Below are 16,751 nucleotides of genomic sequence, written 5' to 3'. Positions count from 1 at the left end.
AACTGAAGCAAACATATTATGTGACTTGCCTGAAGTCACATAGCTAATAAGTATCTGAGAATAAATTTGAACTCAGGTCTTTATGACTCTGGATCTATCCACTATATCACCTTTAGAATAAAGTGACAGAGTCAAAAGGAAGAAAATTTATCCAGGATGGAGTGGTCCACAGTGTCCAATGTTGTAGCAAGGTCAAGAAGAATCAGAGAGAGGAGAATGTGGTATTGAGAAGACTATTAATGATCTTTAAAAAAAGATTCAGTAGAATGGTTGGGATACAAGCTAGATGGGTAGTCATAAAGTAACTCACCAATAAGCCCAGTCTGAATCTTTTCTGATCAGAAGATCAGCTATCTGTTTATTTTGCCCCCTAAACCTGTTTCTTCAGTTTTCTTCCCTCTTCTCCCCCCCCGAAACTAATAAGGGACATTAAGTCATCTGTGCTCTGTTTTATCACTCACTGCCAAAAGATCTCAATCTTTCTTCTAAACTCACTTTATCTAAGAAAGGTTGAGACACATATATTAATTTTTGATCAATCAATCAATAAACATTGATTAAGCACCTATTTTGTGCCAGGTACTATGCTAAGCACTGGCTTTCCAGGAAGAAATTTATCTACATATAATACCTAACAAACACAATTCACATACCATTAGACTCAATCCTCCAGTGGATCCATTTAAAATGCACAGACCTAGAAGCCATTTGGAACTATGCCCAGAAAATTACTAAAGTGGGCATACTCTTTGACCTAGCAATGCCACTGCTAGATCCTTATCCTCAAAGAAATCAAAGAAGAGGAGAATGTACAAAAATATTGATAGCAGCTCTTTTGATGATAGCAAAGATCTGCAAGAGTGTCCTCCTACTGGGAAATAAACATACAAATTGTGGTACCAAAAGTAAGGGAGCCTAGAGCTAAAAGGGACTTCGATACTGCTTAAGAATTGAGCCCGCTCTTTCCAAGGTAAAGTACTAGGAGAGAGAGTCTTTATTATTCTCTTGTAAGGACTCTACTCCTAAATGCAGCTTCCGAGCTGTCAAACACTCTTATTTAAGTTTTCCTTCTTATGTTGGAGGGGATGCGGGAAAACTGGGATACAGATGCATTGTTGGTGGAGTTGTGAACGAATCCAACCATTCTGGAGAGCAATCTGGAATTATGCCCAAAAAGTTATTGATCCAGCAGTACTACTACTGGGCTTATATCTCAAAGAGACACTAAAGAAGGGAAAGAGACCTGTATGTGCCAAAATGTTTGTGGCAGCCCTGTTTGTAGTGGCTAAAAACTGGAAAATAAATGGATGCCCATCAATTGGAAAATGGCTGAATAAATTATGGTATATGAATGTTATGGAATATTATTGTTCTATAAGAAACGAGCAACAGGATGAATACAGAGAGGTTTGGAAAGACTTACATGAACTGATGCTGAGTGAAATGAGCAGAACGAGGAGATCATTATACACTTTAACAACAATACTGTATGAGGATGTATTCTGATGGAAGTGGATTTCTTCGACAAAGAGAAGATCTAATTCAGTTCCAACTGATCAATGATGGACAGAATCAGCTACACCCAGAGAAGGAACACTGGGAAATGAATGTGGACTACATGCATTTTTGTTTTTCTTCTCAGTTTATTTTTAACCTTCTAAATCCAATTCTTCTTGTGCAACAAGAGAACTATTTGGTTCTGCACACATATATTGTATCTAGGATATACTATAACATATTCAACATGTATAAGACTGCCTGCCATCTAGGGGAGGGGGTGGAGGGAGAGAAGGGAAAAGTTGGAACAGAAGGGAATGCAAAGGATAATTTTGTAAAAAAATTACCCATGTGCCATTCTCCAATTGAAAAATGGTCAAAGGATATGAACAGACAATTCTCAGATGAAGAAATTGAAACTATTTCTAGTCATATGAAAAGATGCTCCAAGTCATTATTAATCAGAGAAATGCAAATTAAGACAACTCTAAGATACCACTACACACCTGTCAGATTGGCTAAGATGACAGGAAAAAATAATGATGATTGTTGGAGGGGATGCGGGAAAACTGGGACATTGATGCATTGTTGGTGGAGTTGTGAACGAATCCAACCATTTTGGAGAGTAGTTTGGAACTATGCTCAAAAAGTTATCAAACTGTGCATACCCTTTGATCCAGCAGTGTTACTACTGGGATTATATCCCAAAGAGATTATAAAGAAGGGAAAGGGACCTGTATGTGCACGAATGTTTGTGGCAGCCCTTTTTGTAGTGGCTAGAAACTGGAAACTGAATGGATGTCCATCAGTTGGAGAATGGCTGAATAAATTGTGGTATATGAATATTATGGAATATTACTGTTCTGTAAGAAATGACCAACAGGATGATTTCAGAAAGGCCTGGAGAGACTTACACGAACTGATGCTGAGTGAAATGAGCAGGACCAGGGAGATCATTATATACTTCAACAACAATACTATATGATGACCAGTTCTGATGGACCTGGCCATCCTCAGCAATGAGATCAACCAAATCATTTCCAATGGAGCAGGAATGAACTGAACCAGCTACCCCCAGAGAAAGAACTCTGGGAGATGACTAAAAACCATTACATTGAATTCCCAATCCCTATATTTATGCCCACCTGCATTTTTGATTTCCTTCGCAAGCTAATTGTACAATATTTCAGAGTCTGATTCTTTTTATACAGCAAAATAACGTTTTGGTCATGTATACTTATTGTGTATCTAATTTATATTTTAATATATTTAACATCTACTGGTCATCCTGCCATCTAGGGGAGGGGGTGGGGGGTAAGAGATGAAAAATTGGAACAAGAGGTTTGGCAATTGTTAAAGCTGTAAAGTTACCCATGCATTTAACCTGTAAATAAAAGGCTATTAAATAAAACAAAACAAAAAAGAAATGACCAACAGGATGATTTCAGAAAGGCCTGGAGAGACTTACACGAACTGATGCTGAGTGAAATGAGCAGGACCAGGGAGATCATTATATACTTCAACAACAATACTATATGATGACCAGTTCTGATGGACCTGGCCATCCTCAGCAATGAGATCAACCAAATCATTTCCAATGGAGCAGGAATGAACTGAACCAGCTACCCCCAGAGAAAGAACTCTGGGAGATGACTAAAAACCATTACATTGAATTCCCAATCCCTATATTTATGCCCACCTGCATTTTTGATTTCCTTCGCAAGCTAATTGTACAATATTTCAGAGTCTGATTCTTTTTATACAGCAAAATAACGTTTTGGTCATGTATACTTATTGTGTATCTAATTTATATTTTAATATATTTAACATCTACTGGTCATCCTGCCATCTAGGGGAGGGGGTGGGGGGTAAGAGATGAAAAATTGGAACAAGAGGTTTGGCAATTGTTAAAGCTGTAAAGTTACCCATGCATTTAACCTGTAAATAAAAGGCTATTAAATAAAACAAAACAAAAAATTACCCATGTATGTGTTCTGTCAATAAAAAGTTATTTAAAAAAAAGTCCTTCTTTTAAAAAATAATTTTTCCTCCTTGTCCTATTTAGCATCATTCTCTATATTCATCAAATATTTACTAATCTACTGTGTGTATGACACTGTACTAAATGCTATCCAGGAACATAATGACAAATCACCTAGTCCTCAAAAACTAGCTGTGTTCTTTAGATTATAAACCCCTTAAGGACAGGGATTTTCTTGAGTTCTCAATGCATATTTGTTGAACTAACTTGGGGACAAAACCACAAATCTCTATAATAGAAGGCAATCTGTCATAAGTATGATCAAAGAATCACAACAGAGCAAAGGGAGCTCCAAGGAGGAGCAGGACTGGAAAGAGAGGCAAGAAATAAATGAACAAAGATGGGAAGAGAGACTGCCAAGTGGAAACAGGTGGGGAATGTTTGGAGAGCACAAAATCACAATCCGCAGAGTCATAGAATTTGAGAGATGGAAGAGAACTTAGCCACTAGTCCAATCTATACAAGGGGATCCCTGTTTATAACATACCTATCAAGTATTTCCAAGCTTCTGCCTGAATCCCTTCAAAGAAAGGAAAACCACTTCCTTGAGAAACTCCCCCTTTCCTTTTTGGACAGCTCTAATTGTTCCAGAGTTCCTCCTGACACAGAATCTAAAGTTACCTCTGAAATTTCTACTTGTTGCTCCCTGTTCTACTCTTTGGAGACAAGCAGAACAATTTGGCAAAGTGCTAGACGTGGAGTGAGGAAGATATGAGTTAAAATTCTTCCTCAGATAAATACCAGTTGTATGATCCTGGATGATTCATTTAACCTGTGTCTGGTGCAGTTTCCTCATCTAGAAAAATGAAGAAATTGGTCTTAATATCTCCAAAGAGTCAGTGAAAGCATTTAATACATTGTACTAAATGAAACCAATTTGGCTTTATTCCTTATCCTCTTCTTCACAAACATGACCCAAAAACCTACTGATCTGTGGAGCAAGGTACTAATTACAACAAACAAGATTTTGATATAGTTTCATTTAGTAATTATACTGTATTGTATTAAATGCTTTCATTGACTCAGAATGTCTGATACTGACTAGATTAAACTGTTTTGAACTGGTTTCCCCACTTTAATTGTATGACAGTTAAGTGTTAGATTTCATGTTATACATAGGTGTTTCATTCCTCTCTTTCATTGCATTTTTTAATTTTGTGGATCAAGAATATACATATATATATATAAATATGTACACACACATATTACTAAAAAGAAACATACAAAAGTTTTAGATCTTGAAGAGCACACATTAGTATAACAGCGATTAAGTATTTTTATATAGCAGCTACTATATGTCAGGTACTGCACAAGCATTTGGTATATATTTTCTTACTTATTCTTCACAACAACCCCTGAGAAGTGGAAACTGAGAGAAATAGCAGTTGTCCAGTTACCCAGCCTATAAATGTCTGAGTTAAAATTTGAATTCAGGTCTTCCTGAATTCAGATTCAGTACTCTATTAGCTGCACCATCTTGCTGACAATAGTCTGGGGAAGTCATTTCAAGGATCATTCAACCCCATGTAGAAGCAAGTCAATCACACCAAAGTACAAAAAGAGTGGGAGGCTGTTGAAAATGAATAACATATTAATAACAGACAAATTATAGCAGCAAAGCAGCCTAATTAATTCCTAGAAAATAAGCCAATTTTAGAAGGAGCTGGCAGCTTGAGGGATTGTTATAGATAACTCTACAATGATAATAGTTTTCTTAAAATTGGAAAAATAGTGATATAACCAATAAAATATAGTTGCTAATTGTTGCTGTGAAGATAAAAATACTAGTTGTGGGCAAGACAGTATGAACTCTGGAACACTGAAGATTAGAAAAAGACAATTTTTACTATTGAAACTCACTTTTTTATTCAAGACTATTCCAGAATTCTTGTTAGAAGACATCCATATGAGGCAGTAAGATCAGGATATCTTCATCAAAAAATGTTTGGGAGATTTTTTTTTAAATTTTCAGTCTGTAAATCTTGTTTCTCTTGGGGAAATGATGAGCTCTGATGCATACACACATGCATGTATGTATTTATATATATATATATGCATGCATGTATAACCAAAAATGTTCCCAAATTACAGAAATTCCCAAATGGAAATGGAATATTGGAATATAGACTTACACAATGTGATATATCATAAGATGATATGGAGATCAGTATTTCAGTGGTCTGGGAACTCACCTCATTTAAACACCATTGAAAACCTATGGGCCTCAGGAAAAATGTGGTTTCATGATGAAGAATTAAAGATTATATGTCAAAATCCTGTGAATGCAATAATAAAGCAAGTAATTACACAAAAAGAGATATAGTATATTCAAAGTTTTTATTTTAAGATATAAAAAGTTGCAAAGCTTACCATACAGTGCATCCATAAATTTATTTTACTTTGTCCCAGTTAATTGGCATACTACCAGATTTCTGTAGAATGTAAGCTCCTTGAGGGCAGGTTTTGTTTGTTTATGACAGTGCCCTGCACATCGTAAGTACTTAATAAGTATATGTTAAATTGAATTTTCCAACAATCTCCCTGTGAGGCAGATACTATGGTATTATCCTTATTTTATAAATGAAGAAAGTGGGACTCAAAGATGTACTGACTTGCCCACAGTCACACAGCTATTAAGTGTCAGAGCTGGAAAAGTATTAGAAGATTTAATCAACAAATGCAAAGTGAAATAAGTAGAACTGATAAAAAAATAGACAATGATTACAATAATGTAAATGTATGGATTAGAAGCAGAGTATAGAAAGGCTTGCTGTGATCTATAGGGTCACAAAGAGTTAGACATGATTTCATGATCTGACAATCACAACAAATGAAACAACAACAAATCTGAAACTGACACTGTAATTATGATCAATCTTGATTAGAATTAATAAAATGCACATTCCCCCTTTGGGTATGTATTGGCAGAGTGGGAACATTCAGAGTAGAATATTGCACATACTATCAAATAGTGGCTGCTTCCCCTCATCCTTTTGAATTTTTAGTTAAAAAGTAGTAATGGTGGTTGTTTGTCCTTTGTTCTCAAAGAGGACCATGGCATCAGGGAGGTAATGCCATGACATTTAAGTGAGTTGGATTTAAGCCAGGAAGGCTACACAAAGTCACCATCTCACTTTCTCCTCCAGAATCATCTGGGTCCAGTGCAAGATATAAATCAGGATGACTGGAAATGGCTCTCTGGTTATAAAGAATAGCTAGCTGAATGGGGGAAGGAGGAGGCATATATTCAGAAATACATTTAAAAAATAAAAATAAAATATACCAATGAAATTATTTTAAATATAAGAAAAAAGAAATTTTTATTGGCATCGACAATAACCAAAAAAAAAAAAAGTTTGGGAATTTAAATCTTCCACTCTTGCTTGTGAATCCAATTTTCTTTCTCCTATAGCCAAACCATTCTCTGAAAAAAAATTGATCCTTGCCTTCAGGAAGCTCATTGTTTAATATAGAGAAACATGACTTACAATCTAAACAATTAGGGAATCATTTGGTGTTAATCCTATAAAATGCTGCCTGAAGAGTCCTCATCCTGTCAATAATAGCCTCTATCATTTGTTCCACTTCAGGAGCCAGACAAGGCCATCTAATCTAGTCAATCAACTTACTTATGACATCAGTTTTTAGGTGTACTGTTGTAAGGCATTATGGGTCAATGGAAAAAGTACAGGATTGGAAGTCAGAGAACCTAGGTTAAAATTCCAACTAAACCACTTATTTCATTTATGAGCTTCCTCAACTGAAAAATGGTGTTAGACTGGTTGAGATTAAAGTCTCACCATCCTATGCTCTTTTTGAGAAAAATAGCCTTATTGCCCTAATACCAATCTAATTCTTTGAGGCAGTAAGGTGGACCTGGAGTCATCTATTGTTCCTATTCCTTACCTCTTCATTCTTGGACCCATAAATAATAGTTAGCTTCCTGGAGATATATCCAACTTCCCCCATCTGCCCAGTCCTTCCAAAAGAATTGGCCAGGGCTATAGGATCATCTTTGGGCAAAATATCCAGGCTAGTAGATACACAGATAGAACCTTGGATCCCTAAAGGGAAGGCAAAGCTAAATATGAGTAGTGTCAAAATTGGAGAACATTTTCTAGAAACACACCATTTGGTTATTCACACAAATCCAGAAAACTATTCAGTAAGATGTTTCTTGTCCCTGAGATTTAAAGGAAGGAAAGTAGGCGTATTTGTGATCAGTGGCACAGTTTGCCCAGAAGTCATTTTAAAAACAATGTATTTTCTTAAATAAGATTAAAAAAAGCCAGACAATACTGCTTAGAATCTGATCTAATTCAGCAAACTAAGGTTGCAGAAATAAACATAGTTCTACCAAGGTCCAATCCAAACACATTTCAAAGCATTGGAACTTGAGTCAGTAAGCTAACAGAAGGCTTACATTTTGTCAGAGGATCACAGATTTAGAACTGGAAAAGACCACAGAAGCTATTTAGTTCAACTTCCTTCATTTAAACTTGAAGACACTGAAGTCCAGAGAGGCTGATCGTGTCATTCCCTTGCTCGCAGAGTCTCCCTATTGCCTCTAGGATAAAATTTAGGCTCCTTTTTGGCATGTAGAGCTCTTCACCAGCTGAATCCAACCTATATTTCCAGACTTATTGGCCAAGGCTCCCCTTCACCAGGTACACCGTTTCACCAAACCATCCATTTGCTTTAGCTGGATTCTATCCCTGAAATATGCTCTCCCTCCTCACTTCCACCTCTTAGAACTTCTAGCTTTTTTCAAGGCTCATTGCAAGCCTCCTCCTGACCTTCAGCCTTACTTTTGCTTCATCCCCAGTCAGGCCTTCCTTGATCACCGGCCTTAGAGTGCTTCTTCATCCTACAACCAGGGTTTCTCAGTGTGATCCAAAGAATCCTGGGGGTCTCTGAAAGCTTTTCAGAGTCTACAAGTTCAAAATTAGTTCTTATTTCTAATATTGTGAATATCTATAAATAATATGACCCACATAAACAAAAGCTCTTTGGACAGCTCTTCAATAATTTTTAATAGTATTAAGATACTGAGAACAAAAGTTTGAGAACTACTGTCACAGTTATATTTACATGTTTTGTATCATCTACTTCTCTATATTCTATATAGATTTATGATCTCCTTAATGTTGGAGAATTGTTCCACTTTTGTCTCTGCGTCTAGCACAAGGTAGGTTCTTCATAAATGCAAATTGGTGGGATAATTGCCCAATATCATACAACTGATAAGTAACCAACATTTCCCAATTCATGCATATTTTCCTTAGGGACCCCCAAGTGTAGGGAGGCCAAATTAGGCAAGTCAAGCCTTGGAAATTAACTCCCCCTGACCTGATTTGAGAAAGCCAAGAACCAAGGACCCATTCCTCTTTGGTATATCTCCACCATCCCTGGAAAGCTGTTTCCACAGCGACCAGGAGGTGGCGGTAGTGTCCACAACTTGGCCAGCCCAGGCTCCTTCCATCCCTCCCACCCGGGACTGCATCCCGGGAGCCTAGGAAGGAGCAGAAGCCACTGGGAAAAATAAGATAGCTTGTCGGGCCCTCGGGTCTCAGGCCCGGGCTCTTCCCAAGCTCAGGCTCCTTTTTCCCCGCTACCAGATACAGGTTCCGATGACCCAGGCTGAGGCTGCCCTTTTTTTTTCAGGTAGTAGAGCTCTGGGTACGGCCAGGACCCAATCAAAGTGGTGCTTTTTTGTCTGTTTGCTTGCTTTGTTCGTTTGTGTGTGTGTGTATTCTGAAGCCTGGGAGGGAGAGGAAGAGTGAGGCAGATGGAGCAGGGCCCAGGAGGCCAGCAATGTGGTGATCGAGTTGGGGAGGCTGCAGCTTCGGGGATACCTGAGGAAAAGATCATTTAGAAAATACCTACCACAAGCACATGCAATGGACCCCAAATTCAGACCCCTGGTTTGATGGCTACAAGCTGGGGAGGGTGGTTCTTGCCCCAAATCTGGACCACCTGCCCCATCCAGTCAAATACAGCCTCGTTTTACTCTGGAACTAGATATCTGGGTGAGGGGAGAGTTGGTCCCCCTCTCGCTTCTGCTTTGCTGCCTATTGAACACTGGGATTTTGCCAAGGGACAAGAGCACCTCCGTGCAGGGGTACCAGCTGGGCCAGAGGTGGGGGGGGCACCTCCTTAGTGAATCCAGAAAAAGAACAAGGCCAAGCTAGGGGTCTCTCTGGAGAGAGGGACGGAGATGAAGAAAATACATTCTTACCAGGCAGTTGTCTCTTCTTTCTCCTTCTCTGTTTTCCTTTTCTTCCCTCCCCAAGGCCTTTCTGATCTCCTTGATCTCCTCCAATTTCCTCTCAGACAAGGGGACCCAGGCTCTGCCCTGAGGATCAATGCTGGGCTCCCTCTCATGTCCTTAAGCTTCAGCCCATGCATCCCAGCCAACCCTAAGTGAGTTGGATTTGATCAAGAGATGGCAACTAGAAATCTGTTCTGTTCTGTCCTGGGAGGACCCAAGGCAGGGTGGAGGCAGAGCCCACTCGCTCCCATCTCCTCCCCTGCCTGAAGGGAGACCAACACCCTGGAATCCCAGCCAGGTTCATTCTTGCACCAAAGCCCTGGACATCTGGGCACCTGTTCCAGAAATGTCCCATTGCTCCTGCCCCCTATTTCCCGGGTTTTCCTCACTTTTCTCTTACCCCTGCACTCTGTTCCCCCTCATCTTTTAGGGACCCTAGCAACAGAGAACTCTGAGGGAGAAGTTGAGCCTCTGTTCTCAGGAGACTGGGATTCAGCCAGCTGTTTTCCCTGGGAAGCCAGCTGTTTTGCCCATTAGGAAGCAGTTCTGGCCAGCCCTGCCGGGTCCAACTCTGCTAAAGTCATTTTCTCGCTGCTGCAGCGTGGCAGCCCCATTCAGTGCCCGGCCCAGTAGCAGTGTTAACTCCTCCAGTTCCAAAATCCACTCCCCCAACTCTACCTCCATCCTCTGGGTCTGCAAACACATCCCCAGGGACTGTTTTAGCTCCTCTAAGAAGAGTTGCTCCCTGTCTCTACACCTCCCCCAACCTGGCAGTAACAAAGGTGATGGGGGCACCGCTCCAGGCTGCCCCCCAAGTGTTCTCTCCTCTATCAGAGGGATTGTCCTCAGGGGACCCTGGCGCCTCTCCCCTTTCCCCCAGCAGCGGGCAGTGCTGAGAGTGACCGGCAGAGGCAAAATACACTTTTTCTCCACAAAACCCTGCCTGGCAGAGCAAAGAGACCATCACAGGTGGCACTAATGGGCAGGAGGGAGAAGTGGTGGAAACTACCCAGTGCCCTTAAAGAGACAGAAGATGTTGGATTACCCAACACGGCACCACCCTGAATCAGTTGGAGAAATGCCCGGACTGTCAAGAGGGGCTCAGGAGCAGGTCCAGGGAGCAGAGCCAACAGTTGGAAGAGATCCAGAGTTAGAGAGCACAGGCCTCTCCTCTGGGTCAAGCCAGGCCAGCCCCAAGAGTAGAGGCTGTTAGATGGTGTCCTGGAACACAGGGAGGCGCTCTCCATGAGGGAAGGTCCCAAGAACCGTCTCCCACCTCCAGGGCACATGCCCCATAGTTGCTGGGGAAAGGCAGGTCAGAACCTGGGGAAACACCAAGGGAAATAGAGCTAAGAAGGTCTCAAGGCCGCCAAGAACTAGGGTCCTGCCTACAGTGGAATGAATCGAGGAGACAAGGGAGTCTAAACTCTGGGGTCCTTTTGGCTATCACCCAAAAGCTAGAGTAGTCCGCCCGTTTCAGAACTATACTCAGAACTGCCCAGGATTGTGTCCCACTCGATCCCCCAGCTCCTTTGGGGAGGAGGGCGAGGGCCAGGCCTGTGATCCCAGCGCGGGGTGGAATCACAGGGTCTAGGAACGACCCCACAGGATGCAACGATCCATGTTCTTTCCCCAGTTAGCTGTCCTCCCCTTCCCCCTCCCTTGGGTCAGTCTCCCAGTCCCAATCTAGACAGCTGGAACTGGGCAGCACAAAGGGCCTGAGGGCAGGACAATAACCTTCTGTCCATTCCCAGATGCTGGCCTGCAGGCCCGGTCCAAGCTGGGGGCCGGAGCCCCGGAGGGGCCGTGCCAGGCCCCCCGCGGGCAGCAGACAATGTTGGCAGTGATGGAGGGGAGGCATTTCAAAGGGTTTTGTTCCCTGGCTGACCCCCGCCCCCCACCTCAGCCAGGGGTGAGGCCCCGGCCCCACCTCCAGCCACCCAGAGTCGCAGAGGAGCTGCCGGGAACCGAGAACTGGCCACATTCTTGACCCCGGGGGAAAAGTTTAGAAACTCTGTGCCTAGCGGAACAATAACAGTGTCATGGAGCAGATTTAGGAGTAACTCTTACCATCACAAAGCAGGAGACAAAGGGGAAGGGGTGGGGGGTGGGGGAGAGGGAGGGAGGGAGGCCTGGAGAACTCCCGAGCTGCCGGAGGCCCCTGCTCACTACCAGGCCAGCTCCCAGGGCCCAGTTCCAATGTCCCAGACCCCTGATTGAGAAGGAGAAGATGAAGGCAAAGATGCAGTTGGGATGAGGGTGCGGGCAGGGTACCTCTACAGTACAAAGGATTCAGATATTCATATTATGAGATTTGAGTCCCTATGCCTTACTGCAAGAAAGGCAGATTAGACACCTGGGGAGGAAATCTGGGGCAGGATCCCCCCCAGGGAGTTTAGGAAAAGACCTCAGGGATAAAGGCAGGGCTACTTCCTCCCTTATTCTGAAAAGAACAGGTTCTCTCAGATCATGAAACAAATGTTTTATTGCCTTATGAGAAAAGGCTCATTCCCTTGCACTTAAAACAAAACCAAAGCTTAATTCCATCTCTATTATCCATCTGAGAGTAGAGACAGAAGGATGGACAGGATGACCTTTCAAAGCCTTTTCCATCCAGAAACTTCTCTGATCCTATGAATGAACACAATTATCCTAGCATTGCTTCTACCCCAACGCTAATAGATGGAGGTCGCTGCCTAATGCTGGCAAATGAGGTTGGGGCTGGATAGGGAAGCCCTGAGTCTGGCAGAGATCTAGACCAAAGATTCTGATGCCCTGGAAGAATTCACCTAAGGCTGAAAAAGCAAGCTCCCAAAGCTACCTGCCCTAAGCTCAAGATATAACTAAACTAAGAACATTGAGTGAGAATAGATGGTCTCAGTTTCCATAGAGAAATTTGGGACTTTGGGAAAATTCCCTCTTCAAGAGATTTGTAAGGAAAGAGATTGATTTAAAGATTAATTTAACAGAAGAGGCATGGAATCTGGTATTATGCAGCCAAGGTTATCAAACTGACCCAGTGATACTATTACTAGACCTATACCCCCAAATAGATCAAAGGGGAAAAAAGGATCCATATGTATGAAAATGTTTATAGTAACTGTGGTGGCAAACAACCGGAAACTAAAGAGTTGTCTAGCTAGTGGGAAAAGGCTAAACAAATTATGATAAAAGGATGAAATGGAATATTATTGTGCTTTAAGAAGTGACAAAGGGCAAGGTGTCAGAGAAACCTGAGATGTGTACAAACTGATTCAGAATGAAGAACAAGAACAATTTATCCAAAAACTTAAAGAACTGAAATCAACACAATGACCAATCACAATTCCACAATGAGTTTCATCATGCCCACCCCGTGTCCTGACAGAGAAGTGATGGACTTAAGAGTGCAGATTAAGACATTTTGGTACATGGCCAATGTTGGAATTTGTTTTGCTTGATTCTGCAGGTTTGTAACAAGCTTTTCTGATTCTTTTTTCTTTTTGTCAATAAGAAAAGGAGGTGAGAGGGAGAGATTTTTGTTCAGTGAAAAAAAATGGATTTTTAAATATTTAAAAATTATCAACATTATCAACATATAAAAATGATCAACATAGGAGAATAGTAATAGCAAACATGATATTATTACATCGACCTGTATAGAAAAAGCTTTTGACAAAATCCAGCACCCATTTCTGTTTCAAAAAAAAAAAAAAAAAAAAAAAAAAAACACAGTAGAAAGCATAGGAATAAATAGACTTTTCTTTGGGGTGGAGGGGGAGAGACACAAGTGAAAGATAATTTCTCAGTATCCCTGCAAATTTGATTTCATATAAGCATGATCCAAAAAATAGCAAGGATTGAGAATCTCTCTCTCTCTCTCTCTCTGTTTCTTTGTGTATTTTTTTCTCTCTTTGTGTGTGTATGTGTCTCACTGTCTTTCTTTCTCATTCTTTTATCCCTAATCCCACCTCCCAATCTGAATTCCTGATACCTCTCAAAAGGAAAGTTAGGAGCTGGGAGAAAGCTCCTACCAATACTTGTGTCCCAGCATAGACATTATGAAATTTTTAAAAAATTATTTACAGTAGGTGACAGTGAATAGTGTTAGACCTAAAATCAGAAAGAAAGGCCTAAGTTCAAATCTTCCTTCAAACACTAATTGTGTGACCCTGTAGAGTGGGGAAGAGTGATAGCACCTACCTTTCAGGGTTGTTTTGAGGATAAAATGAGGTAAAATGTGTAAATTCTTTGTAAACTTTAAAATGCCATATAAATGATAGTCATTAATATTATCAATTTCTTCCCAAAGGGAAGGTGAGATTCATATGAAGAAAAGGTCAAAGTCATAGAAGTTACATAGAGAAGAAACAGCATCAGACTAGAAGTGAAAAGACTTTCTGAATTTAGAACCTCTTCAGTCACTAATTCTTTGTGTGGCTTTGAGCAAACGACTTTATCTCTTTGGTCCTCTGTTTCCTTGGTTGTAGAATATCGGGGTTGGATCACATGATATTTAAGATCCTTTCTATAGAATCAGATCATGGATCTGGAGCTGACTCAGAAGCCATTTGGTCTGACCCCTTCCTTTTAAATATGGGAAAACTGAGACCAAGGGAAGTTTCATAAGTAAGAAAGTTAGCTTTGTGGCTCCCAAATCATCACTTTTCCACCTTGCCTAGCTACTTGTCTTAGCTTTAATTTTTTTTGTAATGTTATGATTTGTATGACAAAGATGCTATAAAACCTAAACATCCTGGCCCCAGGCCACCAGATTCCTGCCTTTCTTTCTCTCTAGATTTCACTTCTGGGCTCTCCTTCATTCCCTCCCATTACCTACATGATTGTGGCCTGACTAAGGCTTCTTTCTACCTGTCTGATATAGGCCATGCATAAAGAAAGATAAAGAGAGGCAAAACCCCAGGAGGGATGAATGAGAAATGGAAAGATAGGGAGACTTGAGAAAGAGAAGAGGAAAAGAGGATTCCTTTTCCATTTGGGGGGCTTCATCTTCAAAATCTGCGGAAATAATTCCTTTAAATGTAAAGGAGATCATTGTCAAGTCCAGCCAGAGCTATCATCCCAGAGTCAATTACGCCTCTGTTTTTCCTCTGTAACTGTCCTTGGGCAAAAGGATCTCGGAGGCTGTCTACTTGCTCCTGGAATCCAGAAGGCACCCATACAAACATATTTCCTTTCTGCCACTGAACCCTGACCACTGCTCCAACCCTGCCCTCCCACCTCCCTTGTCAGAACAGCCACTCACCCCAGGCCAGAGATTCTCTGGGGGCTGGCTCCGGGGCCTCTTCAGCTGGGGGTTGGTAGGGGAATAAGGGGATCTTCACTGCCACAGACTGATTTCCCTCCCTGATTCCTGTCAGCCCGGGCTGCCACCTGGCCCCAGACGGTATTTGTTCTTCCTGAGGTTTTTTCCTGGCAGCTGCTGGACAGGAAAGAGGCTGGAAAGGGGGAGGAGAGGAGGCAGATCTGGGGGAGGTGGTTTCTGGAGAGTAAGACCTAGCTCCAGCCCTCCTCAGGAGGGATGAGATTGTTGGGGTACTCACATGGCCGCCCTCCATCCCAGCTGTCTCTTGAGAGGGGAAGGAGGGAGATGGGAAAGAAAAAGGGAGGAAGGGAAAGAGGGAGGGAACATTAGAGCTGAGTCCAATCCTCCTCCCCAGACCAAGGTGTTTGCCTTTCCTTGCTACACACTGACTTCATTCAAAGCCTTTGGATCTCTGGTCAAAATGATTGCCAAGGCATCAGGGAGAGGGATCACTGCCTTCTTTTTTTTCCCTTGTCTCTTATCATTCCATTCCAACAATTTGAGGAGTTAGAACTTCTTATAGATGGGAAAAGGAAGAAGGGTGAGGGAGGAAGAGAGAAGAAGGGGGGGAAGGGAGGGAGGGAGGGAGAGAAAGAGAAAAGGGGAGAGAGAGGGAGGTAGGGACAGAGAAGGAGAAAGGAAGAGATAGAGAGGGAGACAGAGAGAAGGAGGGAGAGAGAGAGAAAGAGAGAGAGAGAGAGAGAAGGAAAAAAAGAGAGAGGGAGAGAGAAGGGGGAGAAAGAGTGGGGGGGAGAGACAAGAAAAGGGAAGGGAGAGAGAGAAGAAAGGAAAGAGGTTGAGGGTAGAAGGAAAGATGGGGGAAGGAGGAAAGTAGATTTAGTAAAAAGAGAAGAGGAAGAGCAAAAGAGAAATATGGCTGCAGAGAGAATGAATCAGTAGAAGGTGACGGAATCAGGGAAAATGAAACACAGGGAAGTAGACAAATGTGGAGAGATGGGGAACCAAAGAAATCCATGTTGATGACTGAGTTGACAAATAGATTGCCAAGAACCTAAATGGAGGGTGTAAGAGGGCCAGGGAGATGGAAAACTGGAATAAAAAAGAGGAGCCTTAGCAGCTGCAATGAGCCACAGAGTACCCCAGACCCCGACTTCCTGAAACCTAGTCTTAGGGGCTAATCTGTCCCTCATATTCAGACACCAAAACTGGGGACCTGGGCCAGCCCTCGGGGAAAGGGGTCAGAAACAGAGGAAAGGGCAGTGGGAGTGGGTTAGGTGAAAAGTTCCCCAAAGCCAGAGAGGCACTGGTTGGGGCCAGGGGTTCCCATCTCTGGGGGTCCTGCCCTCTACTCGGCCTGGCTGTCAGGTTGGTGTATAAAGGGGGTGGAAAGGTCAGCTACGGCCTTTCAGGCCTGTGGGAAAAACCCGGCCAATCTCCCTAATCCATATTTATTGGTGTGAGACATGAGGGGGATGCTCCCCCCTTCAGGCTGGTCCAGGTTAGCCCTAAGACAGGCCCCATGTCACCCAAATCCTCTTATTTGCTTCTGGATTGGCTACTTGGGGTCCTCCCCCTTCCCTCCTCCCCACTCCCTCTCCCCCCATACTCACCCCCCCCTCCAATTGGGGTTGCCAGGCAACCGTGGAAGGGTAGCCGAGATATTTTCTTTATTACAA

General features: G+C 42.2%; 1 protein-coding gene across 2 annotated transcripts in view; it reads right to left on the bottom strand.

Moving 5' to 3' along the window:
• The window catches only part of CERCAM (cerebral endothelial cell adhesion molecule), a 38,486-nt gene extending 23,313 nt beyond the window's left edge, over positions 1-15,173 (bottom strand). The window contains exons 1-3 of one of the 2 annotated variants that reach the window (XM_031954742.1): positions 15,055-15,173; positions 7,445-7,602; positions 5,731-5,814 (exon numbers count right to left, since the gene is read on the bottom strand). The gene's annotated coding sequence lies outside the window, so the exon portion shown is untranslated. The remainder of the gene's footprint in view (positions 1-5,730; positions 5,815-7,444; positions 7,603-15,054) is intronic. The other variant, XM_031954743.1, reaches the window with a different exon arrangement.
• Positions 15,174-16,751: the final 1,578 nt, after the last annotated feature.

The sequence above is a fragment of the Sarcophilus harrisii genome, chromosome 2, assembly GCF_902635505.1.
Source record: "Sarcophilus harrisii chromosome 2, mSarHar1.11, whole genome shotgun sequence".
Taxonomy (NCBI): Eukaryota; Metazoa; Chordata; class Mammalia; order Dasyuromorphia; family Dasyuridae; genus Sarcophilus; species Sarcophilus harrisii.
The sequence above is the reverse complement of the archived record's forward strand: the minus strand, read 5'-3'. Positions and strand labels throughout refer to the sequence as shown.